Raw genomic sequence first — 18,100 nt, 5'->3', positions numbered from 1 at the left:
AAAACTCCATCTCTACTAAAATTACAAAAAATTAGCTGGGCTGTGGTGGCGCACACCTGTAGTCCCAGCTACCCTGGAGGGTGAGTCACGGGAATTGCTGGAACCCAGGAGGCGGAGGCTACAGTGAGCTAATATCACACCATTGCACTCCAGCCTAGGCAACAGAGTGAGACCCTGTCTCAAAAAAAAAAAAAATGAAAGAGAGAGAGAGAGAGATGAAAGAAAAGAAAGAAGGAAAAAGGAAAGAAAGGAATTGAAGGAGGTTAAAAGGAAGCAAGGAAGGAAAGAACAAAGGGAGAGGGTGGGCAAGAGGAGCAAAAGGGAGAAAGGGAGCAGAGAGAAAGAAGGAAGAAGGATGGAGGAAACAAGGGCAGAGAGGAAAGAAGAAAGCTATGATATACAAGCTGAGCAATGTACTCTCAACTCACACCCCTCCAATGGCCCCTATCTCATCCAGACCAAAAGCCAGTGGCCCTCCAGAGGCCAACAAGGCCTCAGGGAACCACTTTCCTAGACCATCTCTCCACCTCGAGGCCTGAGTGGGGATGATCTTCCCTAGATATCTGTGTGTCTCACCCCAACTTTCTTCAAGTATTCACTCAAATGATGCCTCAGGGAGGCCTACCATGCACCCTTCTTACAATGCCCCCTCTTCCCCACTGTCTTACTCTACTCTACTCTGCTCCATAGCACCCTCACTGTCTCTTGTATTCAGTCATTTCCTTATTTATTATGTTTCCTGCCTGCTCACCCAATGTCAACTAGAATATAAGCTTCTTGAGGGCAGGGGTTATTTAATGTTTTGTTCATTGCTCTATCACCAGCAAGTTAAATTATGCCTGGCATGTAATAGTCAATCAACAAATACTTATTGAATACATGAATGAATGAACATTTTGGCAACAGCTTTAACATAATACCACAAAGGACCTCTGTCTTACAATGTTACCTTAGCATAATACCATAAGGGACTACTGTCTTACAATGTTACCCCCATGCAGGCCAAGGAAGTACAGGAATGTGCGGTTAATAACTATGTTAAAATAGTTTTAAAAAATATATTAAAATATATCTCAGCTGGGTGAGGTGGCTTATGCCTGTGATCCCAACACTTTGGGAGGCCAAGGAGGAGGATTACTTGAGCCTAGGAGTTTGAGACCAGCCTGGGCAACATGACAAGACCCCATCTCACCATATATATATATGTGGAGAGAGATAGAGTACTTACTATGGGCCAGGCACTGTGTTAAGTGCTGTCTATGAATTATTTGTTTAATCATTGCTACAACCCTGTCAAGGGTATCTTTAACCCGTGTGACAGATGAGGAAACTGAGGCAAAGAGGTCAGGTAACCTGCCAGCGGTACACGGCTGGCAAGAGGATAGAGCCAGGATCAGAGCAGGGTTCAGATCAGGGCCGTTGGCCTCCACAGTCCAAGCGCTCAGCTGCTTTCTTCTCCCTACCTGTTCAGTGAATGCAGGTCTTCAAAAGGCCGCAACACCTCAGTGCACATGGGCAGCAGCCCAATGGTCTGCCCAGTTCAAGAATAATTTCTAGAGCATTTAGCAAAGTCCAGAGAACAGATAGACTTCCTCATCATTATATCAAGGAAGAGGAAGTCCATGTTGGGGGTGGGGAGAGAGCAAAATCTATCATTTATGGATTACCGTGTAATGTGCTAGGCAGTCAGGCTTCAGACAAATTCCTATAATTATTATTTCCTAATTTGTATAAATATTGGTCAGCAGAGTTTGGGGCTTTGCTCTGACAATTATCCAAAGTAAAATTACAGTATATGTTGCAAATTACGGACAGGTCCACCCTCCTCGAGAACCAATAGGGTTGAGGCAGGGTCTCTAGAATAAACTACAATGTGCCATTCACTCCACAGGAGGCGGCCCGGGATGGCAGCCAGAGGCAGGGCCCTCGTTTCCCAGGGGATGGTTCCAGGGCCCCTCAACATACAAATGGACTCTTGAAGTCCAAGCTGTAGGCCATTAAGAATACCCACAAAAATTCCTACCAGGCGAGTGTTTTTAAATGAATTTTACCAAACACTATTTGTAGCTGGGTTTTTTTTTTTTTTTTTTTTTTTTTAATCTTAGTAAAGAGCCAGAAATGTCTTTAAACATTTTAACATTTCAGAAGCTTAAATAAACTGACCCAATCATGCAGCGTGCTTAGCAATGAGCCTTTAGAATGACAATCAGGCTTTGGAAGGGCTACCTTATGTTACATTCCCTGATGATCATGACATGTCTATTTAGACAACCCCTCGTTATTCATAATAAAGCCATTGGCATTGGGGTAATGCTTTCTAGTCCGTTTTCCTCAACAAAAAATACACGCCATCTTAACTGAGAAAAACAGTGGACTAAAATAAAACGTGAGAAGGAAACACTCAAGGAAAGAGTTCTTAGGTTCTAAGTATTCCCCATTTTAAATTAACACGCTCTAGGCGTCAAGCCCTGCGATAAGCTTTCAGGACACAAAAGTGAGTAACAGCCCCATTCCCATCCTGAGAAACTTGAAGCTGGTGGAGAAAGCAGACCTAGAAGCAGATTAAACCAGCAAGTACCAGAAAAGAGGGAGGAGCAGAGCCAGTGATCGATTTGGCCTGGGGCCTCAAAAAGAGGCACCGTTACACGGAATCATGGAGAATAAGGGGATTTTCCCAGACAGAAGGCACAAGTGAAACATTTGAGGAAACAGGAACTGAGGATTATAACCTACACAAATCGGATTACCCTCTTGTGGGAAGAAACTCCTCAGCAGGAAGTGAAGGGAATAAAATAAATACACACCATGGTGATTGGCATTCGCACGGGCAGTTACCCTACTGCCCCTTCACCTGTCTGAAAACTGACTATGGCATCCTGGTAACCTAAGTAAGTCAGAACAAAGGATTCAGAAAAAAAGAACTTGAAGCATGAGTTCTTGCCTTAGGAAATGTTTTCTAGATGGATAAGAAAAAGGAAAGGAAGGATACTAGTGCGTTCAAATTGGCATGTGATAACAATTCATTCCCGGCAGATTGAGGCAGCCTGTGCGGGATTGTGTACGTAGGCTAAATACTCTACTCAAATGTATCGTACAAGACACACGGAAAGAGTGTTTTTCCGTGGTCCCCACTTGCACAGGGTCATGTCAGCGTCCAAGGCAGGTTCCAAGCAGTTTCTAGTGCAGGTTGTCGGAGGCCAGAGCCAAGGCCCGCTTCCTAGAAGGTGGGACCTGTGCAGATGCACGGGGACCATACCCAGAAAATCCTTGCTTTGTGTAATGCTCTACTGGCACCATCTGGAAATCCTTAATAATTTTATCTTTGAACTTGTGTCTTGGATGTGAAGTCCAACGGGACACAGAACATGTGCATCAGCAGAGGAGACAGGCACAATGCCCATGTCTGCAGTTCCCAGATGTCACATTCGTAACACTGGCGATGCCCAGGAGCACAGAATTCCTGTGGCCCATGATGAGTGGCGTTCGGTGACACCCAAACCAAGTACTCGGCAAGTACATGTCACATCTGTGACAGAGTAACAGGGCATTGACAACTCTGCGTTGAAATGCCACACTCTGCATTTCAACTAGAACCTTTTTCCAAAGTAATGAAAGGAACGCAAAAGACCAAGAAACCCTATCATGTTCATTATGACGCGTGTTATTTTGTTTTAACCAGCCAGCTGTGCAGAAAATAGTGATGTAGAAGGAAAAGCAAAGAGAGAGCTCCACGTCATTCCTTCTCCTTTCCGTCCTCCCTTATTCATCAGTAAGCCAAAGGCAGAGAGTGCCATAGAATGTGCATGTAGCAGAAGGAAATAAAAACAAGTGAGTTATTACTGTACAGTGTTTCCACCCTTCTGGTAGGAACAAAATACGCCTGTACAATCTACAAATTATGCATTGTGTCATTATCAGTGAGTCCCCATATGAGTTAAATGCTCTTACATTTGCATTGAAAACTAGCATTACATCAAGGCACAATGGCTCACGCCTGTAATCCCAGCACTTTGGAAGGCCGGGGCAGGCGGATCACCCGAGGTCTGGAGTTTGAGACCACCTGGCCAACATGGTGAAACCCCATCTCTACTAAAAATACAAAAGTTAGCTGGATGTGGTGGAATGCGCCTGTAGTCCCAGCTATTCGGGAGGCTGAAGCAGGAGAATCCTTTGAACCCAGGAGGCAAAGGTTGCAGTGGGTAACAGGGCAAGACTCCGTCTCAAAAAAAAATTTAAAAAGAAAAGAAAAGAAAAGAAAACTAGCACTGCACAACATAAAGATGGGTATTAAAATTAATGCTAGTAATTTACATTTTAAATTATTCTTTCTTAGAATGGCATTAAATAGCAAACAAAAATACTGTGAAAAGCCAAGAGAGGCTGTGAAAATACGGCAAAGGTCTATATTTCAGTAACTTTAATAGCACTTTTTTCTGCTTTTTGAACGTGGGACACCATATTTTCATTTTGCACTGTGCTTGCAAATTATGTACACAGCTCTGGTGTGAATTCATGGTTTTCAATATATAAAAATATAGAAATAAATATAGCTGTATTTGTCTGATAAATGTATATATATACACATATGTATATGTACATATAAAAATAAAAATATCTGTGTGTATATGTATATATCTATACATATATATTATATCTATATATATATAGGTATTTAGCCTTGCCTGTCAAAAAGACCCACAAGCAATGATACTCCAGTAGCAATGAACTTACCTGAAACCACTCTACACAAAAAGACCCAGGGATCTGAGGAGAAATGGTTGATTTGGGATCAGAGGAAATATAATTTGAACTTTGAACGCGTTGTGCCAGAAATTATTGATGAACATATCAAAAGGTCATAAAAGACATCTTGAAGTACTTTCCACTGACTAAATCTGAAATAATTTGAGCATCAAAATAACCTACTAAAAGAAATAGAAATGCGTCAGTCTATACTTACATAACTAAATAAATGAATAATTTGAAAGTTTGATAATAAACATGATACATAGTCTCAAAGTAACTCCTCACAAAAGTCCTATTAGTTACAAAGGGAAAGAGAATGTGTTTCCAGTGGAGAAATCTGGCAGACACACAGAGAATCAAGTGATCAAAGTTAACATCACTGATAATGAAACAAATCAACATGGTGTGCCATCTGAGAGTATGCAATGATATTTCTGCCAAATATGCATAACCTGAATCTAATATTATAAAATTTAGACAATCCAAAATTGAGGGACATGCTACAAAATAAAGCATGTAATCTCAAAAGTGTCAAGGTAATGGGAGACAAGGAAAGACTGTGGAGCCAGTCCAGTTTGAAGGATGGTAGGAGATGTGGTAAGTAAATACACAGGGTGATTGTGGACTGGGTTTTGCTATAAAGAGCACTATTGGAACAACTGGTGAATGGTATCTGAGGATTGCAAGATGGTAATGCATGAATGTAAATTTCCTGATTTTCATGGCCTACGGTGGCTATGTAGGCGAACGGCCTTGTTTGCTGGAAATGCACATAAGTATTCAGGGGTGATGGGGCATCACATCAGCAATTTACACCCCAATGACTGGAAAAATTAAGGTTCTTGTACTATAATTGCAACTTTTATGTACATTTGAGATTGTCTCAGAATAAAAAGAAGTTAAAAGTTTAATAATGAAAATACAGTAAAAGATTATCAGTGCTCAGTGAACAACAACAACAAAAATTTCTGGATAGAGCTCTGCTTCGTGGCACACACCTTCAATCCCAACTACTCAGGAAGCTAAAGCAGGGGGATCTCTGGAGCCCAACAGTTCAAGACCAGCCTGGGCAACATAGTAAGACTCCATTTTATATTAAAAAAAAAAGTTCTGGGAAATATGCGTCTTAGTTGCATATTTGGATCTGCATCAGTAAGGCTGTTCCAACACCCTGAACCCACTCTGCTTTTAGGTACATCCTAGTACGTGAAAGGGAGAAAAGTGTAGAAATACTGCCACCTACCGGTTATGGAACAAATATATTTAAGTTAATAGGAAAACAAGAACTCTGAGATTTACTCGGACAATGGAAAATAGAACTTCTTAGGGACATTGACTTTAGAAGTTGTTGGAGAGCAAAGGAAACAGAGGTCTTTTAACCTTGAGACATGCCTAGGAATTAATACTGTCAGAGCAGATGGCAAATGACTTTTTGATTTTCAGATGAGCCCCAGGGCATAGGGGGAGTTTAAGAGAAGGGGTTCATCTAGAGGGTTTAATAAAGACAAAATAATTTTTCATTCTCCACCCCAACCTCAGCAGCCTTGGCGAAGATGAACTCCCTAGAAAAGAGAAGAAATGGGAGTAGGGTACCAGGCCAGGACTCAAGGAGGGAGAAGACTGCTAATAAGGCCTAAGCTAACTCATGGAGCTACTTTGTAAGACCCAGAAGAGGAAAAGAACGTCCTCTTTCTCCGAGCAGGTGCAGCTCCATGGGAGAAGTTTCCGGCCTTACCTGGAGCTGAGTCAATTTAGAGAGCCGAGTGAATTACAGGGGTAGAAGAAGGAGCGGAAAGGCGCTGGGAGCTCACTGGCCCCCAAGCAGGCCATTCCTGCCTGGCACCACCAGGCACCCTTCAGGAAGGTGGCTGGAGGCATGCGGGTGGTGGGGGGGAGGATGCCACAGGGAGAAGGAAGTCTCCAGCTGAACTTTGTAACAATATGAACCGGGTGAGAAACCTCCTGGCCAGAACTTGGGGGAGGGTATGAATCTACCGTTCAGACTCCACAGGCACGGGAAGAACCAAAGCCCTTTTCTTTCACAGTTGGGTGGTGGGTAGCCTGGGGCAAGTTCTGAAGCCCTGCTGGGGCTGTTGGTGGGAGTGAAACCAGCCCTTCGGATTGCATGGGAGCTGGGTGAGGCCTATGACTGCTGGCTTTCCCCGACTTCCCTGAAAACCTGCATGACTCTGCAGAGACAGCCATAATCCTCCTAAGAACACAACTCCATTGACCTGGGAACCTAACCCCAACCCCTGCAGCGGCCACAGCAAGACCCGCCCAAGGAGAGTCAGCTCAGACATGCCTAGCCCTGCCCCCACCTGATGGGCCTTCCCTACCCACCCTGGTAACTGAAGACACAGGGCATATGCTCTGGGGAGTTCTAGGGTCCCGCCCACCGCCAGTTCCTCTCCATACTACCACTGCTGATGCTCTCTAGAAAGCACCACCTCCTAGCAGGAGACCAACCAGCACAAAAATAGAACATTAAACCAAAGCTAAGAACCCTCACAGAGTCCATTTCACCCCCACCCCCGCCACCTCCACTGGAACAGATGCTGGTATCCACAGCTGAGAGACCCATGGACAGTTCACATCACAGGACTCTGTGCCCACAACCCCCATTACTAGCCGGAATCCAGGTAGACCTGCTGGGTGGCTAGACTCGGAAGAGAGATAACAATTACTGTAGCTTGGTTCACAGAAAGCCACATCCAGAGGAAAAGAGGGAGAAGTACTACATTAAGGGAATATCCCATGAGACAAAAGAATCTGAACAACAGCCTTCAGCCCTAGACCTTCCCTCTGACAGAGCCTACCCAAATGAGAAGGAACCAGAAAACCAACTCTGGTAATATGACAAAACAAGGCTCTTTAACACCCCCAAAAAGTCACTCTAGCTCACCAGCAATGGATCCAAACCAAGAAGAAATCCATGATTTACCTGAAAAAGAATTCAGGAGGTTAGTTATTGAGCTAATCAGGGAGGCACCAGAAAAAGGTAAGGCCCAATGCAAGGAAACTCCCCCCCCCCCCCCACCAAAAAAAAACAATACAAGAAGTGAAGGGAAAAATATTTAAGGAAATAGATAGCTTAAATAAAAAACAATCAAAAATTCAGGTAACAGTGGACACATTTATAGAAATGCAAAACACTGTGGAAAATCTTAGCAATAGAATTGAACAAGTAGAAGAAAGAAAATCAGATCTCAAAGACAAGGTTGTTGAATTAACCCAATTCAACAAAGACAAACAAAAAAGAATAAGAAAATATGAACAAAGCTTCCACAAAGTCTAGGATTAAGATAAACGACCAAACCTAAGATTAATTGGTGTTCCTGAGGAAGAAAGAAATCTGAAAGTTTGGAAAATATATTTGAGGCAGTAATCAAGGAAAACTTCCCCAACCTTGCTAGAGACCTAGACATCCAAATACAAGAAGCACAAAGAACACCTGGGAAATTTACCGTAAAAAGATCATCACCTAGTCCCTTTGTCAGCAGGTTATCTAAAGTTAAGATGAAGGAAAGAATCTTAAGAGCTGTGAGACAAAGGCACCAGGTAACCTATAAAGGAAAACGTATCAGATTAACAGCATATTTCTCAGTAGAAAGCCTACAAGCTAGAAGGGATTGGGGCCCTATCTTCAGCCTTCTCAATAAAACCAGTTAGGCTGGGTGACGTGGCTCACACCTGTAATCCCAGCACTTTGGGAGGCCGAGGCAGGCAGATCACGAGGTCAGGAGATCGAGACTATCCTGGCTAACATGGTGAAACCCCATCTCTACTAAAAATACAAAAAATTAGCGGGGTGTGGTGGCGGGTGTCTGCAGTCCCAGCTACTCGGGAGGCTGAGGCAGGAGAATGGGGCAAACCTGGGAGGCAGAGCTTGCAGTGAGCCAAGATTGTGCCACTGCACTCCCGCCTGGGTGACAGAATGAGACTCCATCTCAAAAAAAAAAAAAAAACAGTTATCAGCCAAGAATATCCAGTGAAACTAAGCATCATTTATGAAGGAAAGATACAGTCTTTTGCAGACAAACAAATGCTGAGAGAATTCGCCACTACCAAGCCACCACTACAAGAACTGCTTAAAGGAGCTCTAAATCTTGAAACATATCCTGGAAACACATCAAAACAGAACCTCTGTAAAGCATAAATCACACAGGACCTATAAAACAAAAATACAAGTTAAAAAGCAAAAACAAAAAACAAACAAACATAAAAAACAAGGTATACTGGTAACAGATAGCATGATGAATGCAATGGTACCTCTACATCTCACTACCAACATTGTAAATGGTCTAAATGCTCCACTTAAATGATACAGAACTGCAGAATAGATAAGAACCCACCAACCAAGTATCTGCTGCCTTCAGGAGACTCACCTAACACTTAAGGATTCACATAAAGTAAAGGGATGGAAAAAGGCATTTCATGCAAATGGACACCAAAAGTGAGCAGGGGTAGCTATTCTTATATCAAACAAAACAAACTTTAAGGCAACAGCAGTTAAAACAGACAAAGAGGGACATTATATAATGGTAAAAGGCCGTATCCAACTGGAAACTATCACAATCCTAAACATATATGCACCTAACACTGGAGCTCCCAAATTTATAAAATTTAGTAGACCTAAGAAATGAGATAGACAGCAACACAGTAATAGTGGGTGACTTCAACACTCCACTGACAGCACTAGACAGGTCATCAAGACAGAAAGTCAACAAAGAAACAATGGATTTAAACTATACCTTGGAACAAATGGACTTAACAGATATATACAAAACATTTCGTCCAACAACTGCAGAATATACATTCTATTCAACAGCACATGGAACTTTCCCCAAGAGATAGACAATATGATAGGCCATAAAATTAGCCTCAATAAATTTAAGAAAATTGAAATTACATCAAGCACCCTTTCAGACCACAGTGGAATAAAACTGGAAATCTACTCCAAAAGGAACCTTCAAAACCATGCAAATATATGGAAATTAAGTAACATGCTCCTGAATGAGCATTGAGTCAAAAATGAAATTAAGATGAAAATTTAAAAATTATTCAAACTAAACAATAATAATGACACAACATATCAAAATCTCTGCGATACAGCTAAGGTGATGCTAAGAGGAAAGTTCATAGCTCTAAACACCTACATCAAAAGACTGAAAGAGCACAAACTGACATTCTAAGGTTACACCTCAAGGAACTAGAGAAACAAGAACAAACCAAACCCAAACCCGAAGAAGAAAGTAAATAACCAAATCAGAGAAGAACTAAATGAAATTGAAACAAACCTCCCCAAAAATACAAAACATAAATAAAACAAAAAACTGGTTCTTTGAAAAGATAAATAAAATTGATAGACCATTAGCAAGATTAACCAAGAAAAGAAGAGAGGAAATCCAAGTAACCTCATTAAGAAACAAAATGGGAGATATTACAACTGACACTACTGAAATCCAAAACAACATTCAGTCCTATTGTGAACACCTATATGCACATAAACTATAAAACCTAGAAGAGATGGATAAATTCCTGGAAAAATACAACCCTCCTAGCTTAAACCAGGAATAATTAGATACCCTGAACTGACCAATAACAAAGAGTGAGACTGAAATGATAATTAAAGACTTACCAACAACAACAACAAAAAAGTCCAGGACCAGACGGATTCAAAGCAGAATTCTACCAGACATTCAAAGAAAAATTGGTACCAATCCTTTTGACTCTATTTCACAAGATAGAGAAGGAGGGAAACCTCCCTAACTTATTCTATGAAGCCAGCATCACCCAAATACCAAAACCAGGAAAGGACATAACCAAAAAAGAAAACTACAGACCGATATTCCTGATGAACATAGATGCTAAAATCCTTAACAAAATAATAGCTAACTGAATCCAACAACGTATCAAAAAGATAATCCACCATGATCAAGTGGGTTTCATACCAGGGATGCAGGGATGGTTTAACATATGCAAGTCAATAAATTAATACACCACATAGACAGAATTAAAAATAAAAATCACATGATTCACATGATTATCTCAATAGATGCAGAAAAAGCATTAGACAAAATCCAACATCTTTTTTTTTTTTTTTTTTTTTTTTTTTTTTTTTTTTTTTTTTTGAGACAGAGTCTCACACTGTTGCCCAGGCTAGAGTGCAATGGCATGATCCTGGCTCACTACAACCTCCACCTCCTGGGCTCAAGCAATTCTCCTGCCTCAGCCTCCTGAGTAGCTGGGCTTACAGACGCTTACCACCACACCTGGCTAATTTTTTGTATTTTTTAGTAGAGACGGGGTTTCACTATGTTGGCCAGGCTGGTCTCGAACTCCTGACCTCGTAGTCTACCCACCACAACCTCCCAAAGTGCTGGGATTACAGGCGTGAGCCACTGCACCCAGCCCAGTATCCCTTTATGATTAAAACTCTTAGTAAAATCAGCATACAAGGGACATATCTTAATGTAATAAAAGCCATCTATGACAAACCCACAGCCAACATAATACTGAATGGGGAAAAGTTGAAAGCATTTCCTCTGAGAGCTGAAACAGGGCAAGGATGCCCACTCTTACCACTCCTCTTCAACATAGTTCTAGAAGCCCTAGTCAGAGCAATTGAACAAGAGAAAGAAATAAAGTGTATCCAAATCGGTAAAGAGGAAGTCAAACTGTCCCTGTTTGCTGATGATATGATTGTTTACCTCAGAAACACTGAAGACTCCTCCAGAAAACTCCTAGAACTTATAAAAATATTCAGCAAATTTTCTGGATACAACATTAATGTACACAAATCAGTAGCTCTTGTATACATCAACAGCAATGGGGCAGAGAATCAAACCAAGAACTCAACCCCTTTTACAATAGTTGCAAAAATAAAATAAAATACTTAGGAATATACCTAACCAAGGAGGTGAAAGACCTCTACAAGGAAAACTACAAAACACTGATGAAAGAAATCACAGACAACACAAACAAATGGAAGCACATCCCATGCTCATGGATAGGTAGAATCAATATTGTGAAGATGAACATAATGCCAAAAGCAATCTACAAATTCAACACAACCCCCGCCAAAATACCACCATCATTTGTCACAGAATTAAAAGAAATTCCATAATTCATATGGAACCAAAAAAGAGCCTGCATAGCCAAAGCAAGACTAAGCAAAGAGAAAAAATCTGGAGGCATCACACTACCTGATTTCAAACTGTACTGTAAGGTCATAGTCACCAAAACAGTGTGGTATTGGTATGAAAATAGGCACACAGAGCAATGGAACAGAATAGAGAACCCAGAAATAAACCCAAATACTTAAAGCCAACTGATATTTGACAAAGCAAACAAAAACATAAAGTGGGGAAAGGACACCCTTTTCAATAAATGGTACTGGGATAATTGGCAAGCCACATGTAGGAGAATGAAACTGGATCCTCATCTCTCACCTTACACAAAAACCAACTGAAGATGAATTAAATACTTAAATCTAAGACCTGAAACTATAAAAATTCTAGAAGGTAACATTGGAAAACCCCTTCTAAGCATTGGCTTAGGCAAGGATTTCATGGCCAAGAACCCAAAAGCAAATGCAATGAAAACAAAGATAAATAGTTGGGACTTAATTAAACTAAAGAGCTTTTGCACAGCAAAAGGAACAGTCAGTATACAGACAACCCACAGAGTGGGAGAAAATGTTCACAATCTATATACCTGACAAAGGACTAATATCCAGAATCTACAACAAACTCAAACAAATCAGTAAGATAAAAACAAATGATCCCATCAAAAATTGGGCAAGGACATGAACAGAAAATTCTCAAAAGATTTGCAAATGGCCAACAAACATATGAAACAATGCTTAACATCACTAATGATCAGGGAAATGCAAATCAAAACCACAATGTGATATCACCTTACTCCTGCAAGAATGGTCATAATAAAAAATTCAAAAACAATAGATGTTGGCCTGGATGTGGTGGTCAGGGAATACTTCTAAACTGCTGGTGGGAATGTAAATTAGTACAGCTGAGAGGTGAAGCCAGCTGAGCTTCTGGGTCAGATGGGGACTTGGAGAACTTTTGTGTCTAGCTAAAGGATTATAAATGCACCAATCAGTGCTCTGTGTCTAGCTAAAGGATTGTAAACACATCAATCAACACTCTGTAAAGTGGACCAATCAGCACTCTGTAAAATGGAACAATCAGTGCTCTGTAAAATGGACAATCAGCAGGATGTGGGTGGGGCCAAATAAGGGAATAAAAGCTGACCACCCGGGCCAGCAGCAGCAACCCGTTCAGGTCCCCTTCCACACTGTGGAAGCTTTGTTCTTTCACTCTTCACAGTAAATCTTGCTGCTGTTCACTCTTTGGGTCCGCACTACCTTTATGAGCTGTAACACTCACTGCAAGGGTCTGCGACTTCATCCCTGAAGTCAGTGAGACCATGAACCCACTGGGAGGAACAAACAACTCCAGATGCATGAACTTTAAGAGCTGTGTAGGTCTGCAGCTTCACTCCTGAAGTCAGCGAGACCACAAACCCACCGGGAGGAACAAACAACTCCGGACACATCATCTTTGAAAGCTGTAACACTCCTGGCAAGGGTCCACAGCTTCATTCTTGAAGTCAGCAAGACCAAGAACCCACCGGAAGGAACCAATTCCAGACACATTTTGGCAACTCCGCCAGGACAATCACCAAGCGGTGAGTACCATCAGACCCCTTTCACTTGCTATTCTGTCCTATTTTTCCTTAGAATACAGGGGCTAAATATCAGGCACCTGTCAGCCAGTTAAAAGTGAGTAGCATGGCCACTGGACTAAAGACACGGATGTCAGGCTTTCTGGGAAAAGGCTCTCTGACAACCCCCGACTCTTCGGAGTTGGGAGTGTTGGCTTGCCTGGAACTAGCTTCTGCTTTTCGTGTACTTCTGGGCTGAGCTGAGGGTCGACAGAGAGGAAAGGCACTCAATTCCGGGGTCCCAACAGCAAGTTGGTTGACCCTGTGGCCATGAGCAGAACTCTCAAAATCACGTTGCCCAAGCGAGACTCACCCATCTATCCTATCTATCCTGATCCTTGCCTCCTGAGTCCTAATAACTGTCAGACAAACTTCCTCCTGCCTTTCTTCTCTGAGGCCAGTCCCGCTTCTAAAAACCACTTCCTGTCTCTGGTGCTTTTCTAGTTTCTCCTATAAGAATGATTTCTAGAATAAACTCCAGGACTCTATTCCCTTCTTCAGGCACTTGGGCTCACCAATCAGAAAGACATAATTTTTGCCCAAAGCCCCATTGTAGGGGGTACTAGCTGGAATTTTAGGATCCCTCCTCAGACAAGCAGGCCTAACAAAAGCTATTCCTGAAGTTAGGATATGGGGAGCCTCAGAAATTGTATCCTTCCTCTTCATATAAATGAATACAAAAGGCATCACTCTTCCAACTCTGGAGATCCCTTCCCTCCCTCAGGGTATGGCCCTCCACTTCATTTTTGGGGCATAACATCTTTATAGGATGTGAGTAAAGTCACAGTACTAACAGGACAATGCTTAGGACTCTAACAGGTTTTCGAGAATGCATCAGTAAGGGCCACCAAATCCAATTTTTCTCGGTCCTCTTTGTAGTCAAGGAGGACACGCAAGGGTGTAGGTTTTCAAGAATATGTTGGTAAAGGCCACTAAATCCAAACTTCCTCAGTCCTCTTTGTGGTCTAGGAGGAAAACTAGTGTTTCTGCTGCTGTGTAGGTGAGCACAACTATTCCAATCAGCAGGGTCCAGAGACTGTTACAGGTTTTTGGGCAGGGGGTGTTTCTGCTGCTGCATTGGTGAGCGCAACTATTCTGATCAGCAGGGTCCAGGGACCACTGCGGATTCTTGGGCAGGGGGAGAAACAAACAAACCAAAACCACGGGCGGTTTTATCTTTCAGATGGGAAACACAGGTATCAACAGGCTCACCCTTGAAATGCATCCTAAGCCATTGGGACCAATTTGACCCGCAAACCCTGAAAAAGAGATGGCTCATTTTTTTCTGCACTATAGCTTGGCCCCAATATTCTCTCTCTGATGGGAAAAAATGGTCACCTCAGGGAAGTATAAATTACAATACTATCCTGCAGCTTGACCTTTTCTGTAAGAGGGAATGCAAATGGAGTGAAATACCTTATGTCTAAGCTTTCTTTTCATTGAAGGAGAATACACAACTATGCCAAGCTTGCAATTTACATCCCACAAGAGGACCTCTCAGCTTACCCCCATATCCTAGCCTCCCTATAGCTCCCCTTCCTATTAATGATAAGTCTCCTCTAATTTCCCCCACCCAGAAGGAAATAAGCAAATAAATCTCCAAAGGACCACAAAAATCCCTGGGCTATCGGTTATGTCACCTTCAAGCTGTAGGGGGAGGGGAATTTGGCCCAACCCAGGTAAATGTCCCCTTCTCCCTCCCTGATTTAAAGCAGATCAAGGCAGACCTGGGGAAGCTTTCAGATGATCCTGATAGATACATAGATGTCCTACAGGGTGTAGGGCAAACCTTCTATCCCACTTGGAGAAATGTCATGCTATTGTTAGATCAAACCCTGGCCTTTAATGAAAATAATGTGGCTTTAGCTGCAGCCCGAGAGTTTGGAGATACCTGGTATCTTAGTCAAGTAAATGATAGAATGACAGCCAAAGAAAGGGACAAATTCCCTACTGGTCAGCAAGCTGTTCCCAGTATGGATTCCCACTGGGACCTTGACTCAGATCATGGGGACTGGAGTTGCAAACATCTGTGTTCTAGAAGGACTAAGGAGAATTAGGAAAAAAGCCCATGAATTATTCAATGATGTCCACCATAACTCAGGGAAAGGAAGAAAATCCTTCTGCCTTCCTCAAGTGGCTATGAGAGGCCTTAAGAAAATATACTCCCCTGTCACCCGACTCACTTGAGAGTCAATTGATTCTAAAAGATAAGTTTATTACCCAGTCAGCCGCAGATATCAGGAGAAAGCTCCAAAAGCGAGTCCTGGGCCCTGAACAAAATCTAGAGGCAGTATTAAACCTGGCAACCTCGGTGTTCTATAATAGGGACCAAGAGGAACAGGCCTAAAAGGAAAAGCGAGATCAGAGAAAGGCCACAGCCTTAGTCATGGCCCTCAGACAAACAAACCTTGGTGGTTCAGAGAGGACAGAAAATGGAACAGGCCAATCACCCAGTAGGCTTTGTTATCAGTGTGGTTTACTAGGACACTTTAAAAAAGATTGTCCAATGAGAAACAAGCCGCCCCCTCGTCCATGTCCACTATGCCAAGGCAATCACTGAAAGGCACACTGTGCCAGAGGGCAAAGGTTCTCTGGGCCAGAAGCCCCCAACCAGTTGATCCAACAACAGGACTGAGGGTGCCCAGGGCAAGCACTAGCTCATGTCATCACCCTCACTGAGCCCCAGGTACCTTTAACCATTGAGGTCCAGGAAATTGACTTCCTCCTGGACACTGGCATGGCCTTCTCAGTGTTAATCCCCTGTTCCGGATGACTGTCCTCAAGGTCCGTTACCATCCGAGGAATCCTGGGACAGCCTCTAACCAGGTATTTCTCCCACCTCCTCAGCTATAATTGGGAGACTTTGCTCTTTTCACACGCCTTTCTTGTTATACCTGAAAGTCCCACACCCTTATTAGGGAGGGACATATTAGCCAAAGCTGGAGTTATTATCTACATGAATATGGGGAACAAGTTACCCATTTGTTGTCCCCTACTTGAGGAGGGAATCAACCCTGAAGTCTGGGCATCAGAAGGACAATTTGGAAGAGCAGAAAATGTCCGCCCAGTCCAAATCAGGCTGAAAGACCCCCACCACTTTTCCTTATCAAAAGCAATATCCCTTAAGGCCTGAAGCTCATAAAGGATTACAGGATGCTGTTAAACATTTAAAACCTCAAGGCTTAGTAAGGAAATGCTCAGGAGTAAGGAAATGCTGCCAGATGGAACCTCCCATTAGAAATACCTATGGAAGGACCCTTGGTATGGAAAACCCCCTCCAAGAGATTAAGCCCCAGTATTCCCCAACTGAAACAGAATGGGGACTTTCACGGGGCCATAGTTCTCTCCCCTCAGGGTAGTTTACAACAGAAGAAGAAAAGATACTTATACCTGAAGCCAGCCAGTGGAAAATACTTAAAAGCCTCCACCGAACTTTTCATATGGGTATTGAAAACACTCATCAAATGGCCAAATCCCTATTTACAGGGCCGAATCTCCTCTGGGCCATCCAACAGGAAGTCAAAATCTGCGAGATGTGTCAAAGGAATAATCCCTTGGTCCACTGTAAGTCCCCTTTGGGAGAACAAAGAATAGGTCACTATCCCAGAGAGGACTGGCAGTTAGACTTCACCCATATGCCTAAGTCAATGGGATTTCAATACTTGTTGGTCTGTGTTGATACCTTTACAAATTGGATAGAAGCTTTTCCCTGCAAGACAGAGAAGGCTCAGGAAGTGATTAAAGTCCTAATTCATGAACTAATTTCTAGATTTAGGCTTCCCCAAAGCTTACAGAGTGACAATGGTCTGGCTCTTAAAGCCACAATAACTCAGGGAATGTCCAGGGCCCTAGGGATACAATATCGCCTTCACTGCACCTGGAGGCCACAATCCTCAGGGAAGGTTGAAAAGGCAAATGAGACACTCAAGAGGCACTTAAGGAAACTTACACAAGAAACTCATCTCCCATGGCCTACTCTTTTGCCCATGGTCTTGCTGAGAATCCGAAATTCTCCTCACAAAATGGGGCTCAGTTCATATGAAATGCTGTATGAGTGACCTTTTCTCACAAAATTACCTCCTACTTGATCAGGAAACAGCCAACTTGGTCAAACATATAACTTCCTTGGCAAAATTCACAGAGATCCCTTCACAGAGAAAAGAGAACAGAGTTGTTTCAACCAGGAGATCCAGGAGATCTAGTATTGGTCAAATATCTCCCCTCTACCTCCCCATCTATGGATTCTCTGTGGGAAGGACTATACTCGGTAATCCTCTCTACACCCACTGCAGTTAAGGTGGCAGGAGTGGAATCTTGGATTCACCACACCCGAGTTAAATTTTGGACACCCCCGAGGAACCTGCGCGACCATCCACTCAGGAGTCCCAAGATCAGCCAGACCAGCCTCGAAACTCCTGCGAACCATTGGAGGACTTGCATCTCCCATTTCAGAAGGAAACATCCCAGACTAAAAAGGCTCCTACCACTGATCCTGAAGAAAAACCCCTTCCTCCTTAAAAAAAATAAGTGAAAACCTACATAATCTTTATATTTAACACCTCTCCTTGCCCCTTTAATGGAATCCTTTTACTATTTCATCATATTA

Source organism: Chlorocebus sabaeus, chromosome 13, assembly GCF_047675955.1.
Source record: "Chlorocebus sabaeus isolate Y175 chromosome 13, mChlSab1.0.hap1, whole genome shotgun sequence".
Taxonomy (NCBI): Eukaryota; Metazoa; Chordata; class Mammalia; order Primates; family Cercopithecidae; genus Chlorocebus; species Chlorocebus sabaeus.
This window is presented reverse-complemented; position numbering follows the sequence as displayed.